Here is a 13,937-nt window from a genome sequence, read left to right on the forward strand (position 1 = left end):
AAGGGGCCAAGCCCAACCCCTGAAAAACAACCCCACACCATAATCCCCCCCTCCACCAAACTTTACACTTGGCACAATGCTGTCAGGCAGGTACTGTTCTCCTGGTATCCGCAAAACCCAGACACGTCCATCGGATTGTCAGACAGAGAATCATGATTCCTCACTCCAGAGAACATGTCTCCACTGCTCTAGAGTCCAGTGGCGGCATGCTTTACACCACTGCATCTTAGTGATATAAGGCTTGGATGCAGCTTCTTGGCCATGGAAACCCATTCCATGAAGCGCTCTGTCATTGTGCTAATCTGAAGGCCACACAAAGTTTGAAGGTCTTTAGCTATTGACTGCAGACAGTTGGCGACTTCTGTGCATTGTGCGCTTCAGCATGCTCTGACCCCTCTGTCATTTTTCGTGGCAGAGTTGCTGTTGTTCCAAGTTGCTTCCACTTTGTTATATTACCACTAACAGTTGACCGTGGAATATTTAGTAGCAAGGAAATGTCACGGATGGACTTATTGCACAGGTGGCAACCTATCACGGTACCACGCTTGAATTCACTGAGCTCCTGAGAGCGACCCATTCTTTTACAAATGTTTGTACAAGCGGTCTGCATGCCTAGGTGCTTGATTTTATACACCTGTGGCCATGGAGGTGATTGGAACACCTGAATCCAATGATTTGGAGGGGTGTTCCATTACTTTTGGCAATATAGTGTAGAATTATAAATCCTTTGAAATATAAACCTTACTTATTCTAACGTTAATTGTATGGTAAGGTTGTACCTAGTATGGTGAGCCTAAAAAAGATCACAAATATGCATGTATTGAGGACATTTGGAGTTCATCCAGTCAATGTTGCAGTCCTTTAGCAAGGTAAGGTCTTGGTTACCCAGCATGAAACCCTTCCAGCACTTGCTTTGTGGAAGAGCATCTGATGGGGACAAGACAAGGGGGGCAAGTAACATTTAGGATAGTACACAGCATGTGCTTTTGCATAGGAAGCCATTCATCTTAGTATACCTTTTTACCTCCAGTGTCTATTGGTATTCATAAATATTGTGTGCTGGGTGCCCTCCTTTTAATGCCTCTGTCAACTTAGCATAAGATGGTTTTGCATAAGATTCTTGTCATTGCGACACTCAGTCAGTTGCTTTCTGAAGCTGTGAGCCTTCATTACAATTCCTTCCTGCAGCTGGAACCTTGATCTCGCAAGGGATATTGCATTTCTTCATCTACAGCGGCCAAGTTGCACAGGAAATCCTAAATTTGAAGACTCCCCTCACCTCTTGTTTAGTTCAATATTTGTTTAATATAAGGAAGTTGCCTACCTAGGGAGAAAAGTATACCACTTGTCGTCTAGCTATCAGAAACAAAACAAAAATACAAGCATAAACCATCTTTAACAGCTTTAGCTAGTGCTATTTAGCTTTACAGCAAGTAACCACTTATTAATTAGAGGGCATAACTCCCATCATGTGCCAGCCATCAAAAACATATAGTATAATTTTACCCAGATTTTACTTTGCTGACGATTTTTTGTTAAGGGGATGTCACTCAGAATTGATGTATCAGCTATGCTGGAAAAGAGTTTAGGTCTTTGAGTGACTGCAAAAAAAATAAATAAATAAAATCACTCTGTTAAAAAAGGAATAATTTTTTTAACAGTCCTACAGTATGTGCTAGTGATTCCAGTCTTTGTTCTCTTGTAGAGCTACAGTTGCAAGAAAAAGTATGTGAACCCCTTGGGATTACGTGGAGTTTTGCATGAATTGGGCATAAAATGTGCTCTGAATGTCATCTAAGTCACAACAATAGAAGAACACAGTCTGCTGAACATAATACTACACAAATGTTAGATGTTGCCATGGTTTAATTGCACATAACATGTAAACATTCACAGTGCAGGGAGGAAAAAGTATGTGAGGCCCTAGCTTAATGTCTTCTCCCAGAGCTAATTGGAGCCAGGAGTGAGCCAACCTTGACTCCAATCAGTGTGATGATATTGGATTTGTTGCTGACAGCTGTCCTGCCCTTAAAAAACACACACCTGTTTTGGGTTTACTGGTTTCAAGAAGCACTGTCTGATGTGAACCATGCCTCGCAGAAAAGAGCTCTCAGAAGACCTACGATCAAGAATTGTTGACTTGCATGAAGCTGGAAAGGGTTACAAAAGTATCTCCAAAAGCCTTGATGTTCATGTGTCCACGATAAGACAGACTGTCTACAAATGGAGAAAGTTTAGCACTGTTGCTCAGGGCCTAGACGGATTGTTGTCATTGATGGGAAAATTAATTATAGAGTTTATCAAGACATTTTGCAGGAAAACATATGACCATCTGTCTGCCAACTGAAGCTCCGCATTGGATGGGTGATGCAACAGGACAATGACCCAAAGCATACAAGTAATTCAACAAAACAATGGCTGCAACAGCACAGAATACGCCTTCTGGAGTGGCCCAGTCAGAGTCCTGACCTCAACCCGATTGAAATGCTGTGGCATGACCTTAAGAGAGTGATTCACACCAGACATCCCAAGAATATTGCTACACTGAAACAGTTTTGTGAAGAGGAGTGGTCCAAAATGACTCCAGATCGTTGTGCAGGTCTGATCTGCAACTACAGGAAATGTTTGGTTGAGGTTATTGCTGCCAAAGGAGGGTCAACCAGTTATTAAGTTCAAAGGTTCACATACTTTTTCCTCCCTGCACTGTGAATTTTTACATGTTATGTGCAATTAAACCATGACAACATCTAATGTTTGTGTAGTATTATGTTCAGCAGACTGTGTTCTTCTATTGTTGTGACTTAGATGACGTTCAGAGCACATTTTATGCCCAATTCATGCAAAACTCCACGTAATCCCAAGGGGTTCACATACTTTTTCTTGCAACTGTACACTGGCCAAATAATATACAGCACTATGACAGTAATGTTAATCTGTGTGCTTATTTTGGGTCCGTAAAAAATTGGAGCCACAAACAACCAAGCAGCTAATATTTTAGGTAGCAGGTCATCAGTGGAAGACTTCCTATTTCACTTGTTACAGGTTTTCATTAAAGTAAGCCTGTGATGCAGTCTGATTTGTTTTTACTAATAAAAAAGCACCTTTTTTCCCATGACTGTCTATTGGTCAAAGTTTGTCAAAGTAATGGACATCTTCATTAGAGAGGGAAGAAGGAGCACGCTCTTGACTTTCCCAGAAAGTCAATTTTGGCATAAGTGGAGAAAAAAAATCACAAGGTATGAATGACATCTCTAGTTGCCTGTCTTTAACTTATATTTTCTGAGTAGACCACATTGACTGATGGCAGGTTTGTTGTAAAACGTCTGTGCACTTGCAGGTCTGGCTACTTGGGGGTCAGATTTAGTTTGTCCTTCAATTTATACTGCTAAATCTGAAACTTTTCCATACATCATACACATACAGTATCCATCAACAGGTGTAGATTCACCCTCCCCCCCTTCCCGACTACACACACTTTGATCAGATTAAGATTTCAGTGTATTTATCTAGCAAATGAATTGCCTCTATGTGGACTACTGACGCTTTAAAAAAAAAAAAAAAAAGGCAAATTAACTGATGAGCTTTGGGCTTATCTTGATGTCTGTTTCAGATGCTTCTAAGATCATTTGCAGTTTATTGATGGGTACATTTGACCTGCAGTTGATCCCTTTCAGACCTACATTTGACCTGCTTCAGGGAAGTTTTATATTCCCATAGGCTCATACTGGGATTGTAGATCCTGTTTGAAGCAAACAAAAACCCACTGGTACAGACACTTAAAAAAGCACAGCAGTGCTTGAAACGTCAATAATTCATTTCAAAAAGTGTCAGGAATAGGAAGAGCTCTCCTTTAATCATGCAGTGTTCTACAAATCATTTTGCATAGAACACTCCATAAGCCACTCCTGACTCCATACCATGGACCGTGTGCTTCCATTGCATAGAGACCATCACTGCACTGGTGACACTCACCCAATACTGTCACTTGCCTGAAACAGGTAAGCAGATGGGAAAATTATAGTCAGACATCCTTACCTACATACTTGTTCTGGTTTAGTAACTCCAAGGCCGGCCACAGACGAGTCAAAAACCAAACATAAATTCTCGGTAGTTTGTCTTTCACATCACTAGTGTGCCAGCTGCAATATGTGATTTCGTGTTGCAATCAAAAGCACCTGATCCAACATGCTGGATTTTGTTTAGAAAAAAAAAACAAATGATGGCAACATCTTACACAACATTTGTTTTTTCTGATCAACAGAACGTTCAGTTTTGGAATTGTCTGTGGTCTACCTAATGCAGGCCATAGATGGGTCGAACATCGGCCGATTTTTTAAAACAAAAAAGAAAAATCGGTCGTTCGATCGGCCGACGTTGCCACCAACGTTAAAAAAATCAGCCGATTTTCGTCCCGTCTATGGCCGGCATTAGCCCCATAACTTCTGTTCCTTGCAGAGACAGCGGAGCACACCATACAATGTGACAGCAATACAAATACATTATTTGGATTACAATGTTTTTATTTGGATACAGATGTTTTATTTGGATACAAATGGATACATTTGTTGCAACCGCAAGACTTTTGCATATAAAATATAATAGCGGACTTCTCCTCCTCCTCCTCTTCCTTTCTCCTCCTCCCTCCTTCCTCCTCCTCCAGCCTTCCTCCCTCTTTCCTCCCTCCTTCCTCCTTCCTTCCTCCCTTCCTCCCTCCTCCTTCTCCTCCTTCCTTCTTTCTTCTTCTTCTCCTCCCGTCTATGGCCGGCATTAGTATTAAAGCTGAAGATTAGGGTTTTTGAGGGAAGCAGCACACCTACACACAATGCTGAAGTTTAAAGTGGAACTATACTCACCTTCTCTCTAGCACTGTGATGTCCCGGACTTCTTCTGGGTATCAATCCTTGGCTGTTATCATTGGCCAGGTTGAGATGACATTGCTCCTGTGCATGTGCTCAGCTCAGTGTACAATGTAGATTGGCAGGTAAGTAACTTTAATGCAGAGGAGACATAGTGGGGTTTATTTACCAAAGCTATAGAGTGCAAAATCAGGTTCACTTCTACATAGAAACCAACCAGGTTCCAAGTTTTATTGCCAGGGCTTAATTGAACAAGCTGAAGTTAGAAGCTGATTGGTTTGTATGCAGAAGTGAGCCTTATTTTTCACTTTCCAGCTTTAGTAAATAAACCCCAGTATGTCTCTCCTGCATTAAAAAGGCATCCTGTTCACATTTTTGTTATGTCTAAGTTCCACTTTAACAGTAGCTGCTACTGAGAAAAGTTGTGCCACTCACCCCCCCCCTTTCCATATCCACCAATCACAGAACTTCTATTCTCCCACAAAACGTAGCATTCTGTGAATGGGTAGGGGGATTCCTGTTATTCAAGTGCTCCTCCTCCATTCACAGAATGCAGTGCATTATGGGACAATAGTATGTGTTCTGTGGGTGGTGGACAGGGCAGAAGGCAAGAGGCACAACTTTACTCAGTAGCAGCAGCAGCTGTTAATCTTTACAGTGCTGGAAGACAGTTTAGGACAGTATCTGACGGCTGTGAAGGAGGTACAACAGGGAAGATTTGTTGATGAAGCAGTAGCCTACAAGTAATGGGATATACTGTATGCAATTACACACAAATAACATGTTTGGTGCCATACTAAATTCAGCTTTAACACCAGAGGGTCATCATAACAGCCAGTCAGCTTGCATTTGCAGAATGAAATCAGCAACCTCAGGGCTCGTTCACACTTGGCTGTTTTACCAACGCTTGCCAAACACCCCTATAGCGTTTGACAAGTGTTGGTCAGGCATTTGCGGAGCGTTTTTTAACGCTCAGCAAACGCCGCATGCGCGGTTTAGCGGCGATTGCTAGGTGTTTGCCGAGCGTTAAAAACGCCCCACAAATGGCTATAATGCAGTTTGAATGGTGTTACCGCTCCGCAAACGCCCCGCAACCTTGTCGCAACCGCACCAATGGACGGAATGGCACCATAGACTAGAATAGGAGGCTTCAACGCCTCCTGGCTCGACCAGAGGCATCCGTTTTGCCGTGACGCAGTGCAACGTGATGCAAACGCTCCTGTTAGAACAGCACCATGTGCTGTAATGTGCAGAATTGGCAGAGGCGTTTGGGAAGCGGTAAAAAGGCTTCCCAAATGCCTCTCTGCCGCCTGCACACAACGCTAGTGTGAACGTAGCCTCAATCTCCATATTTCTTTCATGAAACGTTTACTTAAAGTGCCTACTCTTTCATCCACTTATTGGTATTTCACTTTTGGATATAGAGGCTACATTAGATTGCAGCAAGAAGACTGAAACTCTATGGCAGGTACTCTAAATTGTGTAGGAAACTGATTCTTCAACAGTCTATGTACTGTAAGTAAAAAAAAAAAAAGAATCATCTCCTTTTGGCATGTGTACTGTGCAAGAAATGGGCAATAAGTGATCTGCTCCTGTATGGCAAAAATAAGTTCACTCTGGGTTTGTGTCATTCGGATATTGCTATAAAAAGGAAGAATAAGCATAAATGTTGCAGTGCTCCATGGCTGGGCTGTGAAGAGGAGATTAGCATGATGTGTGGTCTGTTTCTGTGCTATGGCATGTTCTGTTTGGGTAACCAATTTGCATGAATGCTGAAAGCATTTTTTCCCCAATTACTTCTTCAGCCTGCAATTGTTACTTTCTGATACATTTTGGCATTGATATGCCATTGGGGACATTACGCTCCATTGACTTTGTTTTTTCGCTGTGTTTCCAGAGTACTAGCCATAAAGTTCAGCACAAGTGTAGTTATTGATATATAGGTGGGGAACATATTGCACATATATTGTATTTAATGTCACAAGGGAACTGAACTATTCTTTGGGACAACATGTCTGTCTGTTTCTGCTGGGAACCAGCACAATTATTACTTTTTTTTTCTTCTTTTTAATTTCTGGAATCCTTTCTCAGTAGAGCAGTTGCAAGACCTCTAAATTATTCTCTGGTCTAGCTTTGCTGATCATAGGCCAACTGCCGACGAAGATTTAAATGATCGAAAAGCTCGCTTTTTTGTTTTGTTTAAAACAGGTCAGATGCCCAGGAATGCAGTCAAATTATAATGGTCTCCAAGTGCCGGAAGATGTAAAGAGAGAGAGAGAGGAGAGAAAAATGAGCCCTGAGCTTTGAAAGAGGGCTGGGAAAATGGAGATTTAGGCAGGCCCTGAGGCCAGGTTAGAGATTCCTACATGTATTAACAGCTAGGTGTGATGTTTATATACACGAGACTAATCATTTCTTGCGTGGCCTCTCCTTTTAAAACAATAACTAATGGGCTGGGAGCCAGTCTTACCCAAGGATCTACCATTTTCTCATTTTTTCCCACATCAGATTCTTCGTATTGTAATAATTTATTGATATTCTAACTGATTCTTCGTTTTATTACGTATATGATTGGATCTAGAACCAGCTAGGTTATTGTTTGGTTGTAATATAGATTTACCATTCTCAAATGTATAAATTAGGGTGCAGTGAACCACACAGCTGCTACGGAATAAGGGATAAAGAATGTAAGAAGACCCATTTTTGATGAAAAAAAATCAGATAGTAGCAAGTGTTGTGCACTGCATGGCACCGATAGTGATCGCTATTATACCTTCTGATAGGTGCTTGCAGGACCCTTCTTACTTTGCTTTTCCCATGACATATACCTGTATGCTCAGTGGACGTGCTCAGTTGAGGTTTTAGCCTAATGGAAGTCATATCTCACCTGCACATTTTCACCAATGACCTCTCTCAGCGTTACACTATGCAGTCTGTTTTTTCTTTTTTGTAGCCAGTAGTTTTTGGCTTTGGTCCTCATTAGAACTGTACACAATTGCTCTGTCTGCTGGAGAATTAGGAAGTATAGAGGACCCTGGCTATGGGGAAATATTACCTGCACTGGATTTATTGAGAAGGGCCAATTAAGAGGAAATATGATAAATTTGTATAAATACTTAAATTGTCCATATAATGAACTTGATACAAAGTTTTTCACTTGAACGCTAACTCCAGCTTTAGCAGCATGTTCTATGTTACACCTGTATTTAAGGTGTAATATGTAACATGTTGCTAAACAACCCTGTCTTCTACCCCCCATGTGACAGCTGGAAGGGATTCTTCTCCCCCAAAGCAGCTGTCACTTTTGAAATGGGCAAGACAGAGATCTGTGAATGAATGAACTACAATTCCCATCTACTACCATGGCCAATGAACTTGGGTAGTTTTCAATGGAACACTAGTGCATTGATCACCACACTCGTAGTCCACTGACACTTGCTCCAGCCCTATAGCTGAAAGCACGTACAGAGATATGGACAGTGAGTTGGTGGAAAAACTTGCAGGATCCTGGCATTGCACCCATGATCCACTGATCATGGTTGCAATGCTTTACAGTGGGGGTCTGCAAGCAGTAGATCTTGGCCAGGTGACTGGTAGATCACGGTCTGGGCTTGCTGACCCGCCACCCCAGAGCATCAAACAGAGGGCAATGCAGAGGGACTACTTGGAAAGTTGGAGCTGTAGTAGGAAGCAAGAGCCACATAAGCCAATGCCTCCTCTGTAGGGCTGGCTCCTGTCCCATGCGTAGTGATACCATCTGTACTCCACCTCTTATCCTGGCTAGTGGTCCCCAGAGTGGTGCCAGCAGCAGGAAAGAAGAGATCTTCAGGTCAGTGTGAAGCAATACACTGGGCATAGTAGTATAGGGCTGCTTTCACACTGATGCGTTGTGATTTATCAACACCGCGGGTGCAGTGCAGTGTACCTGCACTGGTTTGCTGTGCTTAGCCATAGACTTCTGTTATATCCTGTGGGTTTGGTGTACTTTCTGAAAGCACACCAAAAACTGAATGCAGGAGTTTTGGTGTTCTTTTAGAAAGTGCACCACACATGCAGGATATAAAAGAAGTCTATGGTAAAACTAACCCAGGAAAGTTACAGGTGCACTGTGCTGCACCCCCAGTGCATGTAAACCGCAGCACATCAGTGTAAAAGCAGCCTTATAGGGGGCTCAGAACAGTTTCATTTACATTTGCAGTTTGGGGGTGGTAAAACCCCATATTTAAGACATGTTTTTACCACCCTTGCCCCAACCACACCCTTTTAGTTGCAGTGGCCACTGGTGTACACATGTTGCAGCCGCAGCAGGAGTTATACACCCTGTCATGGTTGGTTATTCAAGTGAATAAGGCCACCCTGCAAGTGCCCTGCAACTTTGTGCAGTACAGCAAACAAGGGGTTAAAGCAGACAGTGATGTGTTGCTTTTTCACCACCTGCTTTAACCCCTTGGACCCCGTAGAAGCATGCAGTTGTGGGGTACTTGCAGAGTGGCCCTGATTACTTGAATGGGTCTCGATTGGCAAGCAGCTTGGGGTTTAATTCCATCTGTGGCATATTTAAACCTTTGGTTGCTAAAGGGGGGGGGGGGTAGGGATTGGGGGCGGTAAAACCATGACTCAACCACAGAGTTTTACATCCCCCCAATTTTATGTGTGAACGAACCCTAAGGGTGCCACTGCCAAATGCAACAAACGGCTCATTCATATGCAGAGCAGGCACTGCTGCTCCTCTAAAAAGCGATCCAAGTGTGTTTGACAAGTGGTGAGGAGGCAATATGTTGCCTCCTCCCCATCTGATTTAAACCCATTATTGTCGTACTAATGCATGCGATTGCTACATGATTGTGACATGAAAGTAGGACAATTAGAGGTTTAAATCAGGTGTGAGGAGACAACACTGTGCCCGGTGATCTTTGACTTCTCTCATGTTCAGGTAGATCTCCACCTCTTTAAGGTTACCTACCCCTGCTTTACAGGCTCCTGTGAAAAGCATAATAATGCATATATTTTTCCTGCAAAAATGTGTACATTTATTATTTTTTAAAAAGTGGACTTTGCCTTTAAAAGTAATTGGACACAAAAAAGGGGCAATCTTTGGGCCTGGAGAAAAAGAAGAAAAAAAGGTTTAATGCTTGGTTCATACCTGTGCATGTTGCGATTGATACATTTTTCTGGCTGGTTTTCCAGTGTGTATTGCGTTTTTTGAACATGCATTTTTGATGCTTTTTGCCAATAGGAAATTATTGGGTGTGACTTCGATGCGACTTTACACTTTCTGGCACCTAAAATTGCATCAAAGTCAGATCAAAGTAGGTCAGGACCCATTTCAAAGTCACTGCAACTTACGACAAGTGCCAGAGAGTGTAAAGCCGCATCAAAGTTATACTCTGGGTGGCACAGTGGCTTAGTTGTTAGCACATCTGCCTTGCAGTAAATGGGTCATGGGTTCGACTCCCGACCATGGTGCCTCCTGCATGGAGTTTGCATGTTCTCCCTGTGCTTGCATGGGTTTCCTCCGGGTGCTCCGGTTTCCTCCCACACTCCAAAGACATGCTGGTAGGTTAATAGGATCCTGTCTAAATTGGCCCTAATATGTGTATGTATGAATGTGAGTTAGGGACCTTAGATTGTAAGCCCCTTGAGGGTTAGGGACTGATGTGAATGTTCAATATATATATGTGTAAAGCGCTGCGTAAATTGACAGCGCTATATAAGTACCTGAAATAAATACTCAATACTTTCCTATTGGCAAAAAAATACAAAGCTCATGAAAAACGCTTAAAAAATGCATCAACATTTTTGTTTTTGGTGCGGTTCCATTGAAGTCTGATGCACAAAAAATGCAATCTGGGAAAAAAAAGTCCCTGACCCTTTAGATGTGAGTGTGTCCCATGGCAAACCTGTAAAGCGTTGTGCAAAACACAAAATGCACTAAAAAACCCATAGGTGTGAACCAGGCCTCATTTCTGCAACCTGAAAGGCACCTTACAGTAAGAGCAGTCCTGTCCAACCCTGTAGTTTGAGTCAAAAACAAGTGCTTATGTTTCTAAATCCACAGAATATAAGCGGCTCTCAACTAGCTCTGGACACTGGGTGTTCTACACATCCCCCCCAAAAAAACAATGGAAGTACACAGGGTGTACTGTAGTATGTCCTGTCCTTCAGCTCCGCAGCACTGCTAGCCCCCCCTCACATGCTAGCAATTCCAAACTGTCAAAATGATAGCTGGAATTCGCTGTATAAATACACCAGGTGTAGAAGCTGCTGCTGTCAAAAAGGGACTGTCTGAGTCAGTGTTTGTGAACACTGTTTAGATAGAAGTAGGATAGAGAGATACAAAGTAACAACAGCAAGTTACTTTTGTATTTACTGTTTCATTCATCTACAGATCAAAGGGATGAGGTTCAGCCTACAAAAGATATCCATTGAAGCAACAGGTAATAAAAAAACTGTTTAATTTATCAACCCTTATTTTACCCTATTTAGCCCTAATGGACTCCTCCTTCTCCTCCTTAACAGTTATTTTCTTGTTTTTTTTTCTGTTTTACATTTTTATTCTGTTTTCCTAACCATCAATACTACTCATTTTGTTCATTACTTTATTTAGTATTGCAATTATAAAAAAGTGCAAAAAACCCCAAAATAAAACATTTATCTCACTTGTAAATGCTTTGTACCAGAATCATCATTTTAGTATAATTTTAAAGGGGACAAATTTAAAACATTTTCTACAATAACAGTACTTTCAAGCTAACTGATCAAAATATGTTTTTTTTTTCATTTTGGTACATAATTTGTCTATATTGTAGAATGCATAAAATCTAAAATCATTCCTACAAGGCTACAGTATATCACAGAAAGAAAGCCCCGTTTTCTGTAAAAAAAGATATTATCTTAAAGTGTTTGTAAAGATTTAAGGTTTTTTTTATCTTCAGGTATTCTACACTCACCGGCCACTTTATTAGGTACACCTTGCTAGTGCCAAGAAAATATCCCCCACACCATTACACCACCACCACGAACCATTGATCCATGCTTTCATGTTGTTTAAGTCAAATTCTGACCCTATCATTTGAATGTCAGAGCAACCAGTCTGCCTATTCTCCTCTGACCTCTGACATGAATAAGGCATTTTTGTGCACACAACTGACGTTCACTGGATATTTGATCTTTTTCAGACCATTCTCTGTAAATCCTAGAGATGGTGGTGCATGAAAATTCCAGTAGAGCAACAGTTTTTGAAATACTCAGACCAGCCATCTGACACCAACAACCATGCCACATTCAAATTTACCTAAATCCTCTTTCTTCCCCAGTCTGATGCTCGGTTTGAACTTCAGCAAGTTGTCTTCACCATGTCTAAATGCCTAAATGCATTGAATTGCTGCCATGTAATTGGCTGATTAGCAATTCGTGTTACCAAGCAATTGAACAGGTGTACCTAATAAAGTGAATGTATGCATGAAGGTAAAAAAACCTGTGTGCAGCGGCACCCCCAGCCCCCCTCCAATCCTTTCCTGAGCCCTCTCCAATCCAGTGACATTCTTGACAGCCTCTGCTGTCCGGAGACTCTTCCTTTTTATTGGCTGAGACAACAGTGGGAGCCCATTGGCTCCCGTTGCAGTCAATCACAGTCAGTGAGCCAATGAGGAGAGAGCGGGGGGGGCTAGGCAAGCCATGGCTCTATGTATTTTATGGACGCATAGAGCAGTGCTCAGGGACGAGCACGCAGAGGTGCCCCCAGGATGAGCATCTTTCCTTGGGTTCTCTGCTTGAGGGGGAGGAGCCAGGAGTGACAGGGGGGACCCAGAAAGAAGAGGATCAGGGCTTCTCTGTGCAAAATCACTGCACAGAGCAGGTAAGTATAGACATGTTTGTTATTAAAAAAAATCCCCAAAAAACAAAGCTTTAATGTCACTTTAAGTTATTGCCATATGATTTGGCCCATAACCAAAATGTAAAAATCACTCTGATCCCTTTGGTCTCTAAGGGGTATACAGGTACGAAAGCTTAAGTGGTTAATATTTATTAGAAATAACATTGTAAGTTGTTTGTCTGGAAAGTATCCAATTACTCTTGGGGACAAGCAAGAATTATTGAACTTTTAGAGCTAGCTTTAAAAGGGTTTTTTTGTCTTCTTCTGGATTAACTGTGAGTTTAGGTTTCTGCTCATGTTGGTTTTTAAATTCATTATTTTTGTCTTTTGGTTGAATTCAATGTATTTTTTAACCTGATCAACTTTGTAAGAATTACAAACGGCACATTTGTTTTAATGAATTTCTGCTGAAACTAAAAACGTGGAAGGAATGTTTTACTCTTGTTCCTTTAGTATTTACCTCAGGTGTGCATAGTTTACAATAACAAGTGTGCAGTTATTGCAAATTATGTGCATAAATTTCATGTTTTACATGGCATAATGCAAATGTCTCTGTAAATCTCAAAACCTGCTTCCTGTATCAATGGCATATCTTGTTCTTCTTTTCTTGAAAAAGCACAGAGGTAATATGTAACATTTAAAAAAATATATTAATTCTGTGAAGAGATCTGGAGAACATGCTTAATAATTTGCAAACAGCACAGCCTAAAATATAAAACTATTGAATTTATTGCAGAATCCCATCAGTAAAAACTGTACACTTCTGTATTGATTAGTACATTGTGCAATCATTATCTGCTATTTATTGTGAATGTTCATGCACAGTATTGACATCGTCTCTGATGCATTATTTATTACAGGTATTATATAGCACCATCAATTTACGCAGTGCTTTACATATATTAAATACATTAACATCAGTCCCTAACCCTCAAGGTGTGTACAATTTATGGTACCTAACTCACATTCATACATACACATACAGGGCCAATTTGTCTATCAGCATGACTTTGGAGTGTGGGAGGAAACTCACGCAGGCACATAGAGAACATACAAACTCCATGCAGGTAGTGCGGTGGTTGGGATTCAAACCAATGACTAGTGCTGCTAGGCAGAAGTGCTAACCACTTAGCCACTGTGCTACACCATTATGCTATTATCTAGTGATCACTGAGCTTTAGCCAGTGATCCTAAGAAGCCACATA

General features: G+C 41.5%; 1 protein-coding gene across 2 annotated transcripts in view; it reads left to right on the top strand.

Moving 5' to 3' along the window:
• The window catches only part of FBXW4 (F-box and WD repeat domain containing 4), a 216,740-nt gene that overhangs the window by 28,631 nt on the left and 174,172 nt on the right, over positions 1-13,937 (top strand). The window lies entirely within an intron of this gene.

The sequence above is a fragment of the Staurois parvus genome, unplaced genomic scaffold (assembly GCF_062004578.1).
Source record: "Staurois parvus isolate SC_StPar_1 unplaced genomic scaffold, SC_StPar_1.0 ptg000303l, whole genome shotgun sequence".
Lineage (NCBI taxonomy): Eukaryota > Metazoa > Chordata > Amphibia > Anura > Ranidae > Staurois > Staurois parvus.